This window comes from Aptenodytes patagonicus, chromosome 4 (assembly GCF_965638725.1).
Source record: "Aptenodytes patagonicus chromosome 4, bAptPat1.pri.cur, whole genome shotgun sequence".
NCBI classification, from domain to species: domain Eukaryota; kingdom Metazoa; phylum Chordata; class Aves; order Sphenisciformes; family Spheniscidae; genus Aptenodytes; species Aptenodytes patagonicus.
The window spans coordinates 40,448,985-40,467,530 of record NC_134952.1 but is presented as its reverse complement, the minus strand read 5'-3'; the positions used below and the strand labels follow the sequence as shown (position 1 = coordinate 40,467,530).

The following is an 18,546-nucleotide window of genomic DNA, read 5'->3' as shown; positions in this document are numbered from 1 at the left end:
TTAGCATCAAGGAGGAAAATCATTTAATAGTCAGGACATTTCAGAATTCATTTTACTTTTCTAATCATACTTTTGCCTTCTGCATATGTACTATGCTACAGGCTTTAATTGTATAGTATATACATGTTTTTAATAAAGAGTCCAAGTCATTGTACAAGAGGAAAGAAATATGCACTGAAGGAGACTATTGTCTGCAGACACCAAATTAGTAGACCTTCTTGACCTTAATTTCTTTGCTCTTCGGTTCTCTATAATCTTGCAGGAGTGTTGTGAACACTGGTTAATTAATATTTTTAATTGTTTAGGTACTGTGGTGATGAGTACCAGAGAAACTCATGAGGAAATTAACAATTCTGTCTTGAGAGAAGGGTTTGACTAGTGTGCAGTAAATAAGGCCTCGGGTCACACATTGAAAAATGAGGAGAAAACAAAATATTGAGTAGTTGCTCATTATGTGAACATTCTGTGCACTGAACAAAGCAGAGGTCCCGTGGAAGAGAAAAGTGATCACATAATTAGATTTTGTCATGAAGCCTCTGCACAAAGCGGGCTGAATGAAGGATGCACAGGAAAATTAAAGATGAGCATTTCTTAACATTTGAAAGCTTTCCTCAATAGTCTTATGGCGTTCTTTCAACATAATTTGGATTTTGTTGGATTTTTATGTGTGTATTTGCCTTATGTGTGTGTGTGTGTGTGCGCGCAAAAGAAATTTCCCATTGCTTTCAAAAGCATTAATTATTAAGAGCTGGCATGATGAATCCTGAATTAAAATTCAGTCTTATATCTGTTATGGCTGGCCTTTTCAAGGAGAATTTAAAAGATAAATAATAAGATGAAGAACACATTCTATATATCTTTCAGAATAGTTCACACCTTTTTCCTTGAGCCTGTTTAAGATCAGCACTTGGAATTTTCAGGGCACAGTTGCAAAGAAAATGAGTTTTCTTCAAAATATTGTTACAATGTTTTTTCTACGTCTTCTCTTTGTGGCTGATGGATTATTCTGAAAATGCCAATCTAGAAAGAACTGTTCCCTGTCAAAGATTACCTTTCAAGTAAACAGTTAGGTACAGTGGCAAAAAAAGAAAAGGTGTGCTTCAAAGAAAATTAATTTCCAAACAAGCAGCTAGGATTAATTTTTTATTAGATGATAAAGGATTTATAATGCATAGTCACACCTACATTTGTGATACCAGCTTTACAAATTTCTGTACACTGCTTTTTCTTGAAAAAAGGGGTGATCCTTTTAAATAGTTACTGTCTTCTCTGTCACAGGGTCTAGAGGAGAGGTTATCAGATAACATCTTTGAAAACATGGTGAAAGAGTGAATATAAGGTTTTGAGCTTTCATTTGACAATGGACATTTTAAAGGCACTTGGAAGATGGAGAGCTGTGAAGTATTTGCTTGGATTTTAAATTGAAACTCAAATTCTGGAGCATGCATCTTCATTGAAGAAAAATGTATGCTCAGTTTTTAGATGAAAAAAAGAAAGAAAAAGATGCCACTAAAATATATGTTGCCACTAATACATATGGAAAGAATTGAAGATAAAGGCTAAGAATAATTTTCTATATATTTCCAAAATGCTAAGTAAATAATAGGAGATACTTGATATGTTAGATAATGTGAGATACTTACCATGGAAACTTTTTAGATTTGTGGCGAGCTTTAGTGTAACATCTTGTCCTTAATTGGCAATCAGAGTTTACACTTATAAGGTGAAAGCAAGCACACACATTTTGTTGGCTACTACAAGGAAGAATTGAGAGTATTCATTTTTTTCTTGAAGAGTCATGGCCACAAAAAGCAAAAGACTGAGCTGTAGTAAAGCAAGTAGATCTGCAGTAATTCCAGACATCAAAATCTGTTATGAAAAATAATAGGTCTTATCCTAGCCTTCCTATTAATATCTCTTTACTTAGTTTTCATGACTAAGGCTTTTGTACTTGATATTGCTCATTCAGCAATATATTTAAATATCTTCACAATAGTTTTTACCAATGAATATACTCAGAAAAATTATTCAGCAGTCTTTCAATGTAAAATTGTCCTAAGATTACCCGTCATTTGGCAATCAGCTTCACTGCATAATATTTCATAGAGCTATAGGGTTTCTTCCTTACTCATAATGTTTTTTCAAAAATCAGAAAATACATTTTTATGCTTTGTAATTTGAAAATATGATCTATCTTAAAAAATGGAGCTATTTTCTTCCCAGGGAATTTAACAAACTACATGGAGCAAGAAACTATACCCTCAGTAATACTTTCCACTGTGTTTCAAGAGCAGATCTGAATGTGTGGGGATTTCTGTCACATATTATTACTGGGGAGCAACTGGATTTTCTAGATTATGTTGGCAGTAACTGTAACAATGGCTATATTTCTTTTGATGTTTTTTCCCAGATAGTTTATTTTTATCTTGACATTTTGCCCATCCTGTGAATTTCATCATGGGGAAGAAACAGCAGTTTGTCTCAGAGCAGTTCAATTTCAATCTCTAGGTGACAAGTTGATATTTCTTTCCTCTTGAAGAAGCTTTTAATATGATGTGTTAAATGTCAAGGAAACTCTTCAATATATATTGAACTTTACTAACCTTATTTCTCTTAATATTAATGACATATTGACAGCATGTTTTGAAAAATGAACACTTCTCACAGATGTCAGGGTCCTATACTCATGTTATTCCTACAGGAATCCCACATTCCATTTGTTATTGTTCAGAATTGTAGTAACTTTTACAATGACTTTTTTACAAAGACTTTTACAGACTTGTAAAAAATACATATAATAAGGTTTTTTTTCATTATTGGATGCTGACAGTGCTGATCTAATGGATAAGAGATCAGAAGTTAGTTTACTAAGGGTGTAAGTTAGCTTTGAAAAATAATTTAAAATTACAATCTGAGGTTTCTGAAGCTAGCTGTGTTATGCTGATTTTTTGATCTTATAAATCCAGGTGACTAAGTGAGGGTATCCCATAACTGCTATTACCTGTGAGAAGAAAGTCGAATTTTTGTCCTGGAAAACAGCAAATATCTGTATTGGAGTCAATGTCCCAATTCACGATAAGCAGTGCTGAAGATCCATAGGAGAAAATAGCTCTATGCAGACACTCAAAAAGGACAGAGAATTGATAATTTCTTGATCAAATCTCACAAAGCACACCCTAAAATAGTCATAGGGCTTGACTGAGTTGCCTAAACATTGGCATCTGGAGCCATTTGCAGTGCCACAGGCTGAGACACCTGTATCAGGTGGGCAAATGCAAGATCTGATAGAGGGAGACCTTCTGCAGCTGCATCTGGCATGTGGAAAGGATGCCCGTGGAAACCTGCAAGAGTACCAGCTGCCTGTGTCTAGACAACTGAGGATAACCCCTAATGACAGCTGAATATTTTCTTGGCCCCAGAGATGCTGTGTACTCCACTGAGTGTAATGAGATTTTAGTCCTTTAGCTCACATATCGCTGCCTATACGTACACACTTACATTGTCTTAATACACAGCTGAAGCCTAGCCATGATGTTCCCTTCCAACGCAGATCATATAACAACTTCTAGCTTCTCATCCTCTTTCTGTTTGTTGCATGTTAATTACACATTAGTGTATTCTTCCAGACATATTAAAAATAAAACCACTCAATATCATCCTATTTGGACAAAATTCAACTGAGCATGTAAGTGGAAACTGTTTACTTTGAACACACTTAATCCAAGTTAAGGATTTTGTTGCAGTGACACTGAATATTTGCAAGGTGTTGACATTTTTTAGTATTGGCTAAAAATTCATTAGTTTTGGGAAACGTCTCTGTTTGCATCCAAACATATTTGATAAGTAGGTTCCAAGAATTCAGACAACAGAATTGATTAAAATTTGGTTTTACTCTAAAATATCTGTAACATTTGGCAAGAAATGGGGTGGTGCTCAAATTTCAGTTTCTGATTTATCATTGCAGTTCTGTCTCAATGACACTTACATAAGCTGTCAAAATACATCAACTACAGAACTTAGCTACGGAGCTTAAAATGCTGCCTTTTATCAATCATTTATTTTCTCGTTCCTTGTTTCTGTTTCTGCCTTTGCTGAATAAATTATCCAGGATTTTGCATTGACGGAAAAGCCTAATTATTGAACCTGAATTCTGCTGTATAGTTTTGTGCACATCTTACTTTCCCTTTAATACCAGATACATGGTGCTAAATGCAGTTTATGTCCAATATAGGCAAACATGTAATCTGTGTTACAAGGAAATAAAATTTAATACAATTGTGGTGATTAAATATATTTGTGAGGCTTTTAAATTACACAGAAGCACGAACAACTACAAATAATTCAGTATGTTTTTTTCTTGTAATTAAAAAAAATTCCTGAGCATACCAGCAACAGATCCAGAGATATATTCATTTTTTCATTCCCGTGGGAAGTCTGAAACATGGTATAAACATATTACACCTGTCTACAGAAAAGCAGTGCCTGCTCCCATTTATAGTGTATTGTACTTGCTTAGAGCACTAAAAGCATTTGTTTAGAAGGGAAGGGATTAGTGTTAGCAGCAAACTGCAAAAAGCCCAATTATTTATTTAATTATTTATTGTGAACTATTCAGAAAGATCTATCCTGTCTCTGGGAGTCTTCATGAATATTAAAAGTTTAACATAAGGATAAATATTCTTAGTAGAAAAAGTCATGACTGCCTAAGGCCACAGCATTCTATCGGTATCACAGATAGGTTGCTTAGATCTTAAATCCCATAGCATAAAGGGTAATGTTGAGTAATCAGATGTCTCAGGCTGCCCTCTGAGAAAAAACCAATAAACTATCTGTCATTATTATTCACAATTGTTATTCCAACAAAATCAAGGGGAGTATACTTTTATGGATAAGTATACGTTTATGGATAAGAAAGGAAGAGTCAGGGATGATGAGTGTTGCGCCCCGAGGGCTGAACTTCCAGCCTGGAGAATGCTCAGAAGAAGCTGTGAGGCACCCGTGCCGCGTCTAGACTGCAAGAGCTGGGAGCACATCTTGCTTCCTGTGGCTGCCCATCACGGTCCTGCCTCTGCTGATCTTGGGACATACTACAGAGCACATCTGCTGAACAAATTGCATATAGCCTCAGAGATGGAAAGACCTACCCACACTGTGGGTGAGAAGGAAGAAAACACGATTGTTGAATGCTGGCTTCTGGGCACTGTCAAGGTCAGCACCAGTCCTGGAACTGGGGATGTCGCCTCTCATAGACGCTGCTGCTGCCACTATGATTGCCACTGCTACTACCACTGCCACTTCACTTTGCACATAGAAAAGAGAGTTTTAATTTTCTGAGTATATTTCAGCTTCCTGGAGAGTGTTTTATATCTCTACTGCTGTAGTGCCGTGTCCACAGAGACATGCTGGCTGCACAGTTATGTGAACCAGGAGAAAGAAAGACATGAGAACCCTGGCCTACCTCCAGCACGGTACAAAAGCAGGCCTGGGGTTCTTCAGTTGCAGAATTCAATGCTTGGGATCAACGGGAATTGAGGAGTCAGTATGTTATTAATTCTCAAATTCTGATCTCAGTTACACTAGCTGTAAGGTGGAGCAACTTCACAGAATTCACAAAAGATAGTCTGGATTTATGTGAGTGTATCTGGGGGCAGTATTTGGCTCCACATTTGTATGCAAACAGATTGTTTGCCTCAGCTTTCCAGAAATAAAGGCTTCACTTAGTGGCAATGTAACACAATTGTTTTGGGTTTTTTTCATTGAACTGTATCCTTTAAGTATCCTATAAGCAATATTTTTTGCTATAAATAGCTTTTTTTTTTTGCTATAAATAGCAAAAAAGATTTGCTATTTATAATCTTGCAAACTGGATCAACTGTTCTCTTCCTCAGTGCTCCATTTAATGGGAGAATGATGGAGAGGAAGGCATTGTTAATTTTAATAAAATTAACTTTGTAGTTTTATTTCAATGCTTTATAATAAGTTTATATGATGCCCCAAGGGCAACTCTGTACTAAAGTATCTTGATCACAGTTTTGTTAGGGTAGAATCACTTGGCTTTATTTCCTTTTTTTTTTTTTTAATAGTCTCAACTCAAGCTGTTTTGTGGCTGCCCTATGATACAAATAGATGCACTCTTGGGGCACTGATTAACAGTTGTATGTTTTAGAAATATGTTCCTATAATCATGTTGGCACAAAAGTACCTCCAATCTATTGGTATCTGTGCTATTTTCACATCAAGGTGCAAGCAGGAAATATTCTGAAGCACAGATAACTTATATTCTTCTTAAAATACTATTTATGCATACTAATTAGTTATAACCATGGGAAGCAGTATTAACAGTATACTTTTCATTTTAAACCAGGCTCTCTTGTGCTCCACTTGATTAATTGTCACAGAGTGTAATTTTACCATAGTTAAAACTAATTCAAGCCCATTTCCCTGTAGTAATATATATTTTTTTTGGTTTCGAGAAATTAATATTCCTCAAAAACTAATTAATGATCTCCAAAGAATCATTTGCATAAAGGATGTTAGAGTTTTACAGCAATTATGCATTGTATGTAACTCATTAAAAGGTCCATTTTCATTACTGGATTTAGTGATGAGGTGACAGGCGTAACCACTCCAAATGGCCAGGCAAAATGCAAAGTGAGACTGGGAAATCCTTCACTCTAAAGCCATCAATGTAGCCAAGTTATTTCTCCATCATGAAAGTTTTAGAAAGAAAATGGCTCTGAAATTAACAATAAGGTCCTTTGAAGGTTACCTCTCGTCTGATAAAAATTGTGGCGTATTCCTTCCATTCAAAGAAGGATGTACCTGATGGTGTGCTGAGCGCCCCAGCTCACGGGCCGGATTCTGCTGCCTCTCATTCTCACTGCATAATATCCCCATCAATCATCGCTTGATGTCAGTGAGGCCTCCTGAACCACAAGATGCTATGCAGTGCGAGAAAGGGTGGCTGGCAGCCACTGGTGGACTGTAGGGCAATGAGACTAGATCGCAAGCACCAATTCTTCTCCAAACCTGTGTCAATCACTCTTCTGATAAAGGGAGAAATTAGAAGCACCTTTCTTTTACCTTTTTAAAGTGATAGTTTGCATAAAAATTTGGCTCAGAAACGGACCTGTAGTTCTGTTACATTGAAAGTGGCTGTGCGTTAACAAACTTTGATACGTTTAATTTTTCTGAGACACCGTTAAAGCCCACCGGCTAGCTGTGCACAAGGCAGCATAATTCATGGCAGACAGAAGATCCATTCATTATTTCTGCCACAATTACAGCAGGACCATTATTGATAAATCAAACAGAAATAATAATTCTTTTGAAAAAATGCAGTGTTCATGGCTTTCTAATGAAACAGGAAGATACTGTATGTAAAATGAATCTTCCCAATCACACAGTTATTGGGACTTCTGAGATGCAGAACAAAAACATTCTCACCTTTTCTCTGTATTTCAGGTACATATTTCATTTCAGGCAATATTAATATATAAAGAGTCAGACATTACAGCTCGAAACATGCATTTTCTCTCTTTCACCCCCACCCCCACATTCCCCAATAAATCAGTGTTAATAATATCTGAGGTCCTAATCCAGCAAAACACTTAAGCACATACTTAACCTTAAACACATGAGTAGTCTCATTATAATCAGTGAGACTACTCATGCTTTAAAGTTAAGTTCATATTTAAGTGCTTTGTTGAATCATAGCCAAAATGAAGTAGTACAAACCAAGGTGTTTTCTGCATTGAAATACAAGTACAAAGACATAGCATTAACACTGTGGCTTACACTGATGAAAAAAGCACTCCTGGAAGTGTGAATTACAAGAGCACTATTAATTCACCCTCACGGGGCTTTAGTATAGCCATGCATGCTCCATAGATGGGATTTTCAAGGCTGAATGTATTTAGAAGTGCTAAGCACAAGCAAATAGAAAAATAGGTATCCTGGCGATCACTCATGATTACTGCGTCCACTACGATTTCTAACATATCCAATTATACCCGTCTCTATTGTTATCATGTCCTCAGTTTTTTCTGTGTTTTAAATCCCAGAGACTGTGATTCCGCCAGGCAGGTAATATCACAGCATTATTTGTACAATGGGACAACAAAAGAAATACTAAATAACAACAATTTTTTATGGGGTACTGGAAGGAGGTTATCCAGATGACATAATCAGGTCTTTTGTATTTTTTGTGAAAAAACACCTTTGTCTTCAGATTCCCAGAGAGGTCTTCAAATTGTGCAAATTTGCTGCAAGCAGTAGGAAATGAATATAAACATCTTTTTAAAACCTCAAATAAAATAAGCAAATTTTGCTTTTTGCTTTTTATATTTAAAAAGATGCATCCAATGTACAATCCATTTCAGAATATGAGTTAGCCCAATGGTAATCCCGCTGGAATTTCAATATTTTACAAGTGTGATCTAAGGCTAATTTGTATCTGCATATAAAATGAAGGCAATTAAAGAAGGAGGGAGGAAGGAGGATCTGATGTGGCCTCTCGTATTATTCTTGATTAATTTGGATAACTTTTAAGGACTAATTATTTTCTCTACTAGGATATTTGAGGTAGCATTTCATCCTTCTGGGTATATTCAGTTGTACTTCAATTCTGCTTAAATCTGACTAGTAATTGCAGAGTTTGTATACTTCTTGCTTATCATCATGCAGAATGTTTTCTCTTAGGATGGTGGTCTTTGAACTCTGTTATGGCTATTTTTGCAACAAGTTAGCTAAAATTGAAACAGAAGCATTACTATGAACTAAATTGCTGTCAGCTGTCAAAAGCCTATAGTATACAAATGCTATTGCTAAAAATTCAATCTGACTCATCATTATGTAGAAGATGAACTGAGAGTGCTGCTAATGTCTGAGTTACTGCAGGCTGCATTAGCTCATCAAGAAACTGTTCCAGTGCTGATGGTGTCCCAAAGCTTGGGGGCTTTGCCTGTTCCCCTTGGCCTCATTTTTTGTGTGTGTGTGTGTACTCTGGTACTCTTTTTTTTTTTCTTCAGACCAGAAACGAATGAACTTCTCTATTCTCCAAACGTATGCCATTGTAGCATGTGGTTTTTGTACCTGAAATGTTTATTTAGAGTTGCTATTTCACTTGCTAAGGTCGGAAGGTGCCTGAAATTATACACACCCACAACCCTGAGCTTCTGCTCAGTTGGTGTGAAGCCAACACAAGCTCTTGTGGACCTGAGGGAACAAAGAAAAATCAAGACTGTAAATAATACATCTCTTGTAATACAGCTGAGAAGGTCCAGAAGGCTGGACCTCAAAAGATAAAGCTTTTGAAGGCTAAGGATGAGAGCTACTGAAACAGCAGCCTTCATATGAATACACCTTCCCCTTCAGTGGGAGACATGGTAACTACTCACCCTCTTCTTCCATATGTATATTCTAGATTAAAGGTAGTATGCATGGCAACTTGATGCTGATGATCTGGAGAAAAAAACTAGACGAAAGTCTGGATGCAGAGCTAGTTTTGCCTATAGCTTTAAGCTATCACTCAGTATTTTTAAGCAAAAACATCCTTCATCCAGGTTCCCTGAACATGTTTGAAAAAAGATATAAAGGAACAGATGTATTCCACTCACTATCTCTGTGAGCAACAAGCAACAGCTGTTTCACAGAAAGGTAAGATAATCTGCTTGCTGGCAACATTTTTTTAAAAGTTCCCAATAGGGAGAAGTCATTGTATTGCTGAAACATAAGGGTTTATATCTCTCACTTATTTTAAAGCAGTTTCTGTCTTATGATTTTTCTTTGCCTGTTCCTAAATCTTTCTAAATTCATGGCTTCAAGTGTATTTTGTGGCAATAAATCTCATGGGATAGTTGTTTTTTTGTAGAAAAGTTTTCTCTTATTGTTTACCACCTTTTACCATCATGAGTTTCTCTTTCTACAAGAAAAAAATATCCCTATCCACCTTTTGTCCAGCATTTTCTATATATTTTCTTTATTTCTCTGTGGTTTTTTTTTCTTCTCATTCAATTAACATGTCCTGGTCTTCTCGTTCTCCCTTCAGATTAGAATTTTACTGAGACCATAATCATTCTTGTCACCACCACATGCAGTCCCTCTATTCACAAAGTGAATGAAGTGAAATGAGCACAGTTTCACAGATAAACCTATGGCACTACCATGTATGCAATGGCAGCAGCACGTTTTCTGCAGTACAATCTTTTTCATTCTGTATGCATCCTAATGGTTTGTTTGCTTTGCTGCACTGTGGCACGTAGAGCTGAGGCCTTGTGTGCCCTATTATCAGTTCTCGTGAGTTGATGTTGCTAATTTACGAGCTAATCTTCATATGAGTCATTGAAGACTTCATGGAAAAGAATGAAACAATAAAATTAAACTTTCACTTTTCTTTCTATTGATTCTTAAAGAGAAACTATATTTTCTGACTTCTCTTTTGCAGCATATTTTCCAACTTCTCTAACTATCATTACATTTATTTAATTAATGAATTATCAAGCCTTGGGAACATTATATTGGTCAAGGAAAGATGTATTAGTTTTAAAGTGTTATGTACTCTTTTATGTACATAACATATGAACTGCTGTGGTAAAGACAAATACTATTGTACAAATACATCCCACTGAACTTCATCATTCAATGGGGATGCTTAAGGTTCTAATTGCTCTAGGCTGTCTCCAACGTCAGTGGGCAGAGATAGGCACCTCCAGAAGGTGTTTCAGATCTCAGTCGAGTTGAATTGCTTTCTAAAGGTGACTTTCTGGAAATGACCCAGGTAACTAGTTTCTAATTTGACTGTCTCAGGCAAGTGCAATCAGGCTTGTAAGTGTTACAGTCACCAAGTTAGAGCACCCATTTGCTGGGAAAAAACCCAACCAAACCAACACACCACACCTTCAGTGGGATCACTAAGGCCTGTGCTGTGTTTCCAGCAGCATCAGTGTAAATGACTGATTTTAGGCAGCCCTTATGTAGTCTCAGAAATTGATCTAAAGCCTGTTTAAAGTCACTGAAGACATTCCTATTGATAGCACCTTTGTATGAGACCCTTATAAGATAATGAATACAAGCACCAGTTGAACAGCATTTATTAGAAAAAAAATCAATTAATTGAGGGGCTTTTTTGTTTAGTGTAGTATTTGTTGTCCAGTCATGTGTTCTGAAAATTGATTAAACATTTATTAATGCTTGCCTAGTAGTACGTGGAGATAATTCTCATTCCTCAGTCGTTTCCAAAATATTCAGTGTTCATTTTATCTATTGTTCAGTCATACTGTGTTGTTGGATGCATATCACACTTTCTTCTCATGGAATGGACACCTAAAAATTATTAATTTGAGCATAAAAAATGATGAATAAATAACAAGGAATGGAACTCCAGTACAAATATGAGGCTCTTGAGATTTGCAAATAGTTTTTTGACTATGAGTGGTAATATCAGTATTTCTGAATGATTAATATTATAATGGCACAGAGAGAAGAAAATTGAAGACGACTAGTTTATGAGGGAAAAGTATTTGTTAATATTTTACTCTGTGACCTAGGTAAATATGCATATATATGTTTTTGTATTATTTCTAATACGTTACACACGTATGTATGTGTCTGTGAGTGTATAGGAGAGGTTTAAAAGAATATGAATGATATTAGGACTTAAAAAAAAAAGTGTTTATTAGTAACATATCTGACTAAGTGTATGTGCAGCTTTTACTGAAATCATGGGGCCTATTTACCTCCATTCTAGGGCAGTGCTTCGAATTTTATAATGGAAACTATCTGTTGTGATGTGGTGTTTTCTCTGTTGAAAGGTTTGTTTCATTTGTCTAGTTTTCTCTAGGAGTCTGGATTATGTGAAATAGGAGATTAGTGTGTATTCTGTGGAAATGATCAAGCACTTCAATCTTTTGACTTGCCCAGACAGAAAGATCATATTGAAGCTTATGAATGTTTAGACCTGAATCAAAATGGCCACACTGATATACAAAAGGATATAAGTTTGTACAAAAGGATATAAGGCATAGACAGTGTCCCAAGCCCAAATAACATTATATATCCCCAGAAATGATAGGCTGAGCTCATATAAAAAGATGAAAGTTATATTTTAGATCAAGCAGAAGGAAGGCTGGAAACCAAATCTTCTAAGGTCCTTGAATGAATACAAATATAGAAATGCAAGGTGGGAAATCCTTCTTTTTTATGTGAACATTATGATTTTAGAATATGTTTCTGTCATCATGTAGAGAGGGCTGAAGAATGTCGTATTTCAACTGGATGTCAAAATAGCAGCAAAGTTTTTAAACCGGTATTAGCAGGAACGTGAGGGATTGAAATTAGTTATTTGAATAATACTATTCTCTTTTCCCTAGGGAGTAAAGTTTTTTTGCATATCACTTATGAAACACTACAGTACATCTAACTCCATTTAGACATTAACATTAATTGCTAATGGTTTCCTTTTACAGATTCTAAATGGTGGATTTATTGAATCATCCTAAACTTGCTCCTCCGGGGGTATGTAAGAATAAGCTTGTGTATCCTCAGGAGCAAACTGCAAATCAGCAGTTTTAATGCTGCCTAAGATTGTCTGTTGTGGTTTTTTTTTTAATTAATTTTTTTTAATTACTAACTTATATCAAGTTTATGTTAATTATGTGAAAACGTAACAGAAATATTCGGTAACATTTAAGGAACTTAAAGTAGTTAACCTAGTTCTAAGCTGCAAACTGTTAGAAGATTCAACACATTAAAGTTGGTGCAAAAATATAATGGGACATTTGCTTTTACCGGTATTCAACTTTTATATGAAACTAAGTTAAACTTATATGTTAGTGAAACGTCTTAAAATATCATCTCCTTTTCCTTCTGTCTTTCTCTCTCACCTCCATAGATTTCTTTTCCATCCTTGTGCAGTCAGCTAAAAAGTCACCTTTGCTTAATTACAAATGTCACTTGAATTTGTTTATATTTCCTTAGGTGTACAATGCAAAGCATTTATTTTTCAGTCTGGATGATGACTTTGTAAATTTTTATTCAGAACAAAACAATGAAGAACAAATAAATTTTCTGCAAGAGAGAAAATGACCATATGACCAGTTACACTGAAACAGTGCAAAACGATTTAGCGTACCGCTCACCAATGTACTCCCAGGAGTGTTAACAGAGCAAAAATCTGCATTCTGTACAGCAGTGTACAAAGTTGCAATGGAGGAGAAAAATCTTACTTCTGCATATTCATTTATGAGAGCAAATAGATACTGGGTACTACAAGCTAATGGTTACTCAATCTCCTAAACTCTTGGTTTACTCCTTCCTCTGAAAATCCAGATATCTGCATAACTCTGCGGTGTTCAAAATGGAGAAGTAGCTTATCTGGGTAAAACTGGTAGCTCCATGTCATTTCCAGGACTTTGGACATAGCTGAGCTAATGCAGCTGCAGTTTACCTTGTGTTTCTCTGTAGACAAAGAAGGTTGGATTTAGCTCATACACATTTGTTAGCAATTATGTTGGAGGTAATTTCTTATTTTGAAATATCTTTAGTGTTATATAATGCTCTACAAAATACTAACTTACAGGAGCTTGTAAATGAATAGAATTAATTTATGTTTGAATCAAAACCATTCTCATTATAGAAGGAAGCGAGCTTCTTTATTTCAGAAGATATTGATGTTTCAAATTTATAACCAGGCATTACAGTGTGTATGGACTCAATAGATCTAATGAAAGGCTACACAGTTCCACAATTTGACAATGCTGAGATATCCTCATGTTGAGTTATGAGAAAGGTGAAACAGGAAAAAAAAGTGAAATGATTCCACTAAATTATTCTAGGTGTTGCAGAAATACATGAATCAAGTTGTATTTTTCTGTTTCTGAAAATGTATACGTGCAGTGATTTTTAATGAAAGCATTCCAAAAGAAGATGCATAACTGCCAAGTTAGCAGTCTAGTTAAAAAAAGGCATAGAAAGTTACTATGCAAGCATTTTCTTTTGCCTGTTAAGAGAGGAGGTAGGGAATAAAAAAGATCAACACAAACTACCAACCTACCAGTGAGTACTTTCAATAAGAAATGTGTCTAGCTTCTGCCTTGCAAAACTGCTTGAGTAAGAATGCAAAAGTCATGACAAATCACTTTTTCCTATAATGTAGAAGCATCATTTTCTCCTTAATTGGTCCCTGTGAAAAATCTGTGGTTTTGCTTGAGAAGTGATCTTTTTTGTTTACTTTTAATGAATACAGTGTCTCTGAATGGTCCTATATTGACAACTGTGAAGACCTTTTTATCTACAGAACCATATACCTGGGGCAATGACATTGCTTGTATTACCAAGGTGCCATGCTTATACCTTTATCTCAAATAATGACAGGTTTGTTCTGTCTCCTTGACATCATTTCCTTAGTTCCCTGTTGTGACAGAGGCCCAGCTTATAGCCAATTAGTATCAGATGTGGCGGTGATGTTTCTGAGCCTGCATATGCTTGGCCTTTGGGAACTGAGTTGAATGCTCCATGCTCCTTACTGAAGACACGTTAGCACCTCAGACAGCAACATGATTTGCTCACTCTGTCCTGTTTGACCTGGATGAAGTCTGAGCTGAAAACACTGAATTCAAAGTACTTGTATTCCACTACGTATCTATGGAGTCTTTCAATTCTTTTGGAAATAGATTGTAAGAAGAATTAAGGAAAAAGATCAGGTGGCATATTTGTTTGTCATTATCGCCCTTTGTTACATGAGGTTAAATTTTAACAAAAAAATGAAAGAGGCTCAAAGAGCTTCTTTTCGGCAGGTAATGTTCCTGTCATCAGAAATGCAAATTTTTTTGCAAAAGTATGCAGCACCTCCTTCTAGAGCAAATAACCATTTTGAAAGAAATGATTGCTATCTGCTTATTACATAACAAAACCAAGTGTGGTTGCTTTAGGAATTCCAGAAAGCAAATATATTGTAGCAAGCTCTACTGAGTCATTTGGTAAATATCCAAACTTTGCAGTTTTAACTCTCAGCAGATTTTTAAATTTAATCTTATACATTCAAAGCATAGTGTTTGCATCATCCTGATTATTGTTAGATGGAAGGAAAAATGGTGATTCTGCAAAAATCTTGTAGTTTAATTTGCTTTTAAAGTTCTCACAAATGCATTTTAATTAACATTATGTTCCACATCACTACTTACTGACAAAGTGGTTTTAGTCTGTACATTTTTTAGGAATGCTATTCAAATCTAGAGTATACAATAGAGTTTTGTACCAGAGCTCAAATAATTAATTTATTTTCAACGGCATAATAGTCTGTGGGAATACGTGTGTCATGTCTTAGTAGTGATTGTAATTGAGGCATGGAGAATAAAGTCCAGCCTCCTTCTGGCTGCCCTGTGAACACTCAGAGAGGAATGAATGCAAAGAGCATTCCCATGGGCAAAGTTCCAGTCCCTCTCTGGTCATGTACCCACACATAAAGAGATGGAGAGGTCTAGCCACTGATTTTGCATCTGCCCCACCACTGATAGCTGGCTAAATGTGTGTGAGAAGGTGCAAACATAGTGTGTCAGGAATTATCTTCCTCTGAAGAAGAAAGGTAATTCTCTTCAGGAGGCACAACTTAATTTCCACAGATATCACTGTCTCCAAATCTGGGCTCTCCTTAAATAAAACTGATCATGGTATGCAGTCTTCCTAAATGTTGTTAGTGCAAAATATTATCTCTGCAAATTTTATGCAATTAGTACGCTGGTCTGGAAATCCCTCCCCTCTGATTCTCTGAGATTTTTGAGCTGGTAAAAGGCAGTAAAATCCTACTTTTCCTGCTTGTCTCAGAAGAGAAAGGACAAAAAAAGTATTTGTAAGAACATTCGAGTCGGAAAAGGGTTTCATGACTAGATGGTGGTTCCAGGTACCTTTTTTTTTAAATTTATTTTATATTTTTTTCCCCAGTGGCATTAGTAGCTTAAACAGATCCTGATCTCCTTTATCTCTGGTCTTTTTTTCCTTTTCCCACTCTTTTCCCTCAGCTGTGCCAAAAATGTTCATGGGACTGCACTGTGAACAGAACGCAGTAAGTGACCTAGGTTAAAAATAGTCTTGCAGGAAAAATAATAGCAGATTTCTTAAAGTCAGTTCACAAAAGGATTTACAGATTGTACAGTTATTGTGCTGGTGGGAATGGGTTTCCAAGAATGAAGTTGGGGAGTGAAATCCATGTAAATGGCCACAGCTACTAAGAAAGATTCATGGTATTATGGAGTCCATATATGTGTGTTACTGCAGATGCAAAGATTTTGGTAGGTGTTTTGTGTTTTGCCTAAGTGAAGCCTAAGCCTCTCCTGAATCTCCTAAATTTCAGTTTTAGATTTTTCTTCATGTATTTTCTTTCTTTCCTCCATACTTGAGCATGGCCCGTTCATTCAGGAAGATGACTATGCAAAAATGAAAAGAAAAAGATTGAAACTTACTCAGTTGTTCAGATTTCTATTACAAGCTTAAATTACACGCCTGTGGTGTTTAACTTAAGGCTAGATATCTATCTAGAGGACATGGGCATGCAAGAAAGGGTTTATTGCTTTGTCTCTAGTTTAGCAAAGTGCCTTTGAAGTAGATTGACCACAGACTAAGTAGACATAAAAATCAGAGCTTGTTTAACTTGTGCTGAATGCAGGCAAATCTCTCTGTAAACAGTAGCTGCTAATAGTAATGGAAAATGCTTCTAATCCCGATACGGATAAGATAACAAATAGGAATGAGCTCTTGTTAACCTTATTTATAACTTTTGTGAACAAGGTTCTTCTCGTTAACTGTTGGAGGGGCCACCTAAAAGTAACTGTAAACCTAAAAGTCAAGGTAAATTGTCAGCTTTTTTATCTACTTTGTAAGAAAGGCAAAAAAATGTAAGAATGATACGTCTATAGAAACTCTCAACCAGGAGACTGTCTTAAATGTATTCTAAGGTAGCTGCTGTTAAATGATACAGGGGGTGCTGGTCAATTCTTTTTTTCCTCTAGTTGCCTCTTTCTTTGCTTGCTTACAGCCTTTGATAGAGTCTGGATGATAGGAGGGAATGGACACAGAGACTGCAGCTCCCATAAGGCAGTGTACATTTTTTTTTACATTTATTTAATAAAAAATGGGAACATTTCAAGTCATTACAGAAATAAGATACTTAATTTCCACTTTCCAGAGGGAAAAAGCTTGTTCCCACTCATTTCAAAACATATATGAAAACTCAATATTTTGAGGGAGGGAGAAAGAGGAGCTGAGAAGGAGAAAGGAAAGAGGTTTCATTTCTTCATAGCAAGGCTTTTTGATTAAAAATTTGTCTATCATCAAGCTCTTCTTGACCAGTCAGAATGGAAGATGTTAAGGAGCTTGTATTTAATCCTGTGGGGACTCAACTCTTAGGGTTCTGTAGAAATTCACCTCTAATGTTCCTCCTATTTCTTAATTGATGGCTTTGCATGGATTTATGCTTTTGATACTGTTTAGTTTGATATCACTTACTTTGCGCTGCTCTGACTTGGAATTCAGATGAGACTGACACAGAGTACTGGCATGCGAGCAATACAGTTGGCCTTATTTGAGTTCTGTAAAGATTGACTTCAAGAGGAGTGGGTTGCAAATGCTACAGTCCTGACTCTATATTCCAAGATTCAGTTTTTGTATCTAAATGTCAGAAATTGCATAGATGTCTTCAAACGATTAATGTCTCTTATTATGCTGAAAGGTTGACATATATTAGGAAGCAGAGAACACTGGTGGGTTAGAGCCATCTGTGCAGATTCCTTTACTACGATGGGTGAGACCAACTCCTGTATCATGCTTGGTTACCTATTGCCATTACTGTGCATACCAGCATTTTTCAGCGAGCAGAGCATGATAACACACCGGCTACGCGTTAAGATGTTGAACCTCATTGTGGGAGTCCATTAGATAACTATTTTAATACGAATAATCCCCTTCCAGGAATGTTTCATAGAGATGCGCCCTTAACGATGGGGGTTATCTGCCCTGTATCTGTTCTAAGTATTAATTCTGACACAAACTATTTCTGTAGTTCACTCAAGTAGTTTCTATTTTCTAAAGAAAAGTTTCTGCATTGTTCATCCTATTCCATGCTGTCTATGCTATCCTGTCATAAATAATCTCAAAGTCCTCATGGTAGGTTTAATATGTTTAAAGGCTTCCAAAAACCACTGTGATTATCTAATCTAACCTTTTTCATAACAAAGCTGTAGGACTTGGCAGTATTCATTCCTGTTGAAACCTAGATAGCTGCATTGAACTAGAGCACACCTTTTGAAAAAAAAACCCGTATCAAATAAAAGCCCTTCCACAATTCTTAGAAACCTAATCATTAATTACTTTCAGATGTTAACTGCTTTCTAGGTTGAAATTGTCTGGTTTCAGCTTCTAGCCATTGAAGCGTGTTAACCTACATCTGCTAGGCTGAGGTGCTCTGTTCTCTGTGTATCCACGTACAGGTTGTGATCAACTTACCTCTTTGCTTCTCTTTGAGATAAATACACTTAGCGCTTGGAGACTTTTGGTCTG

General features: G+C 36.1%; 1 protein-coding gene across 1 annotated transcript in view; it reads right to left on the bottom strand.

Moving 5' to 3' along the window:
• AGA (aspartylglucosaminidase) overlaps positions 1 to 18,546 on the bottom strand; it is a 148,531-nt gene that overhangs the window by 79,778 nt on the left and 50,207 nt on the right. The window lies entirely within an intron of this gene.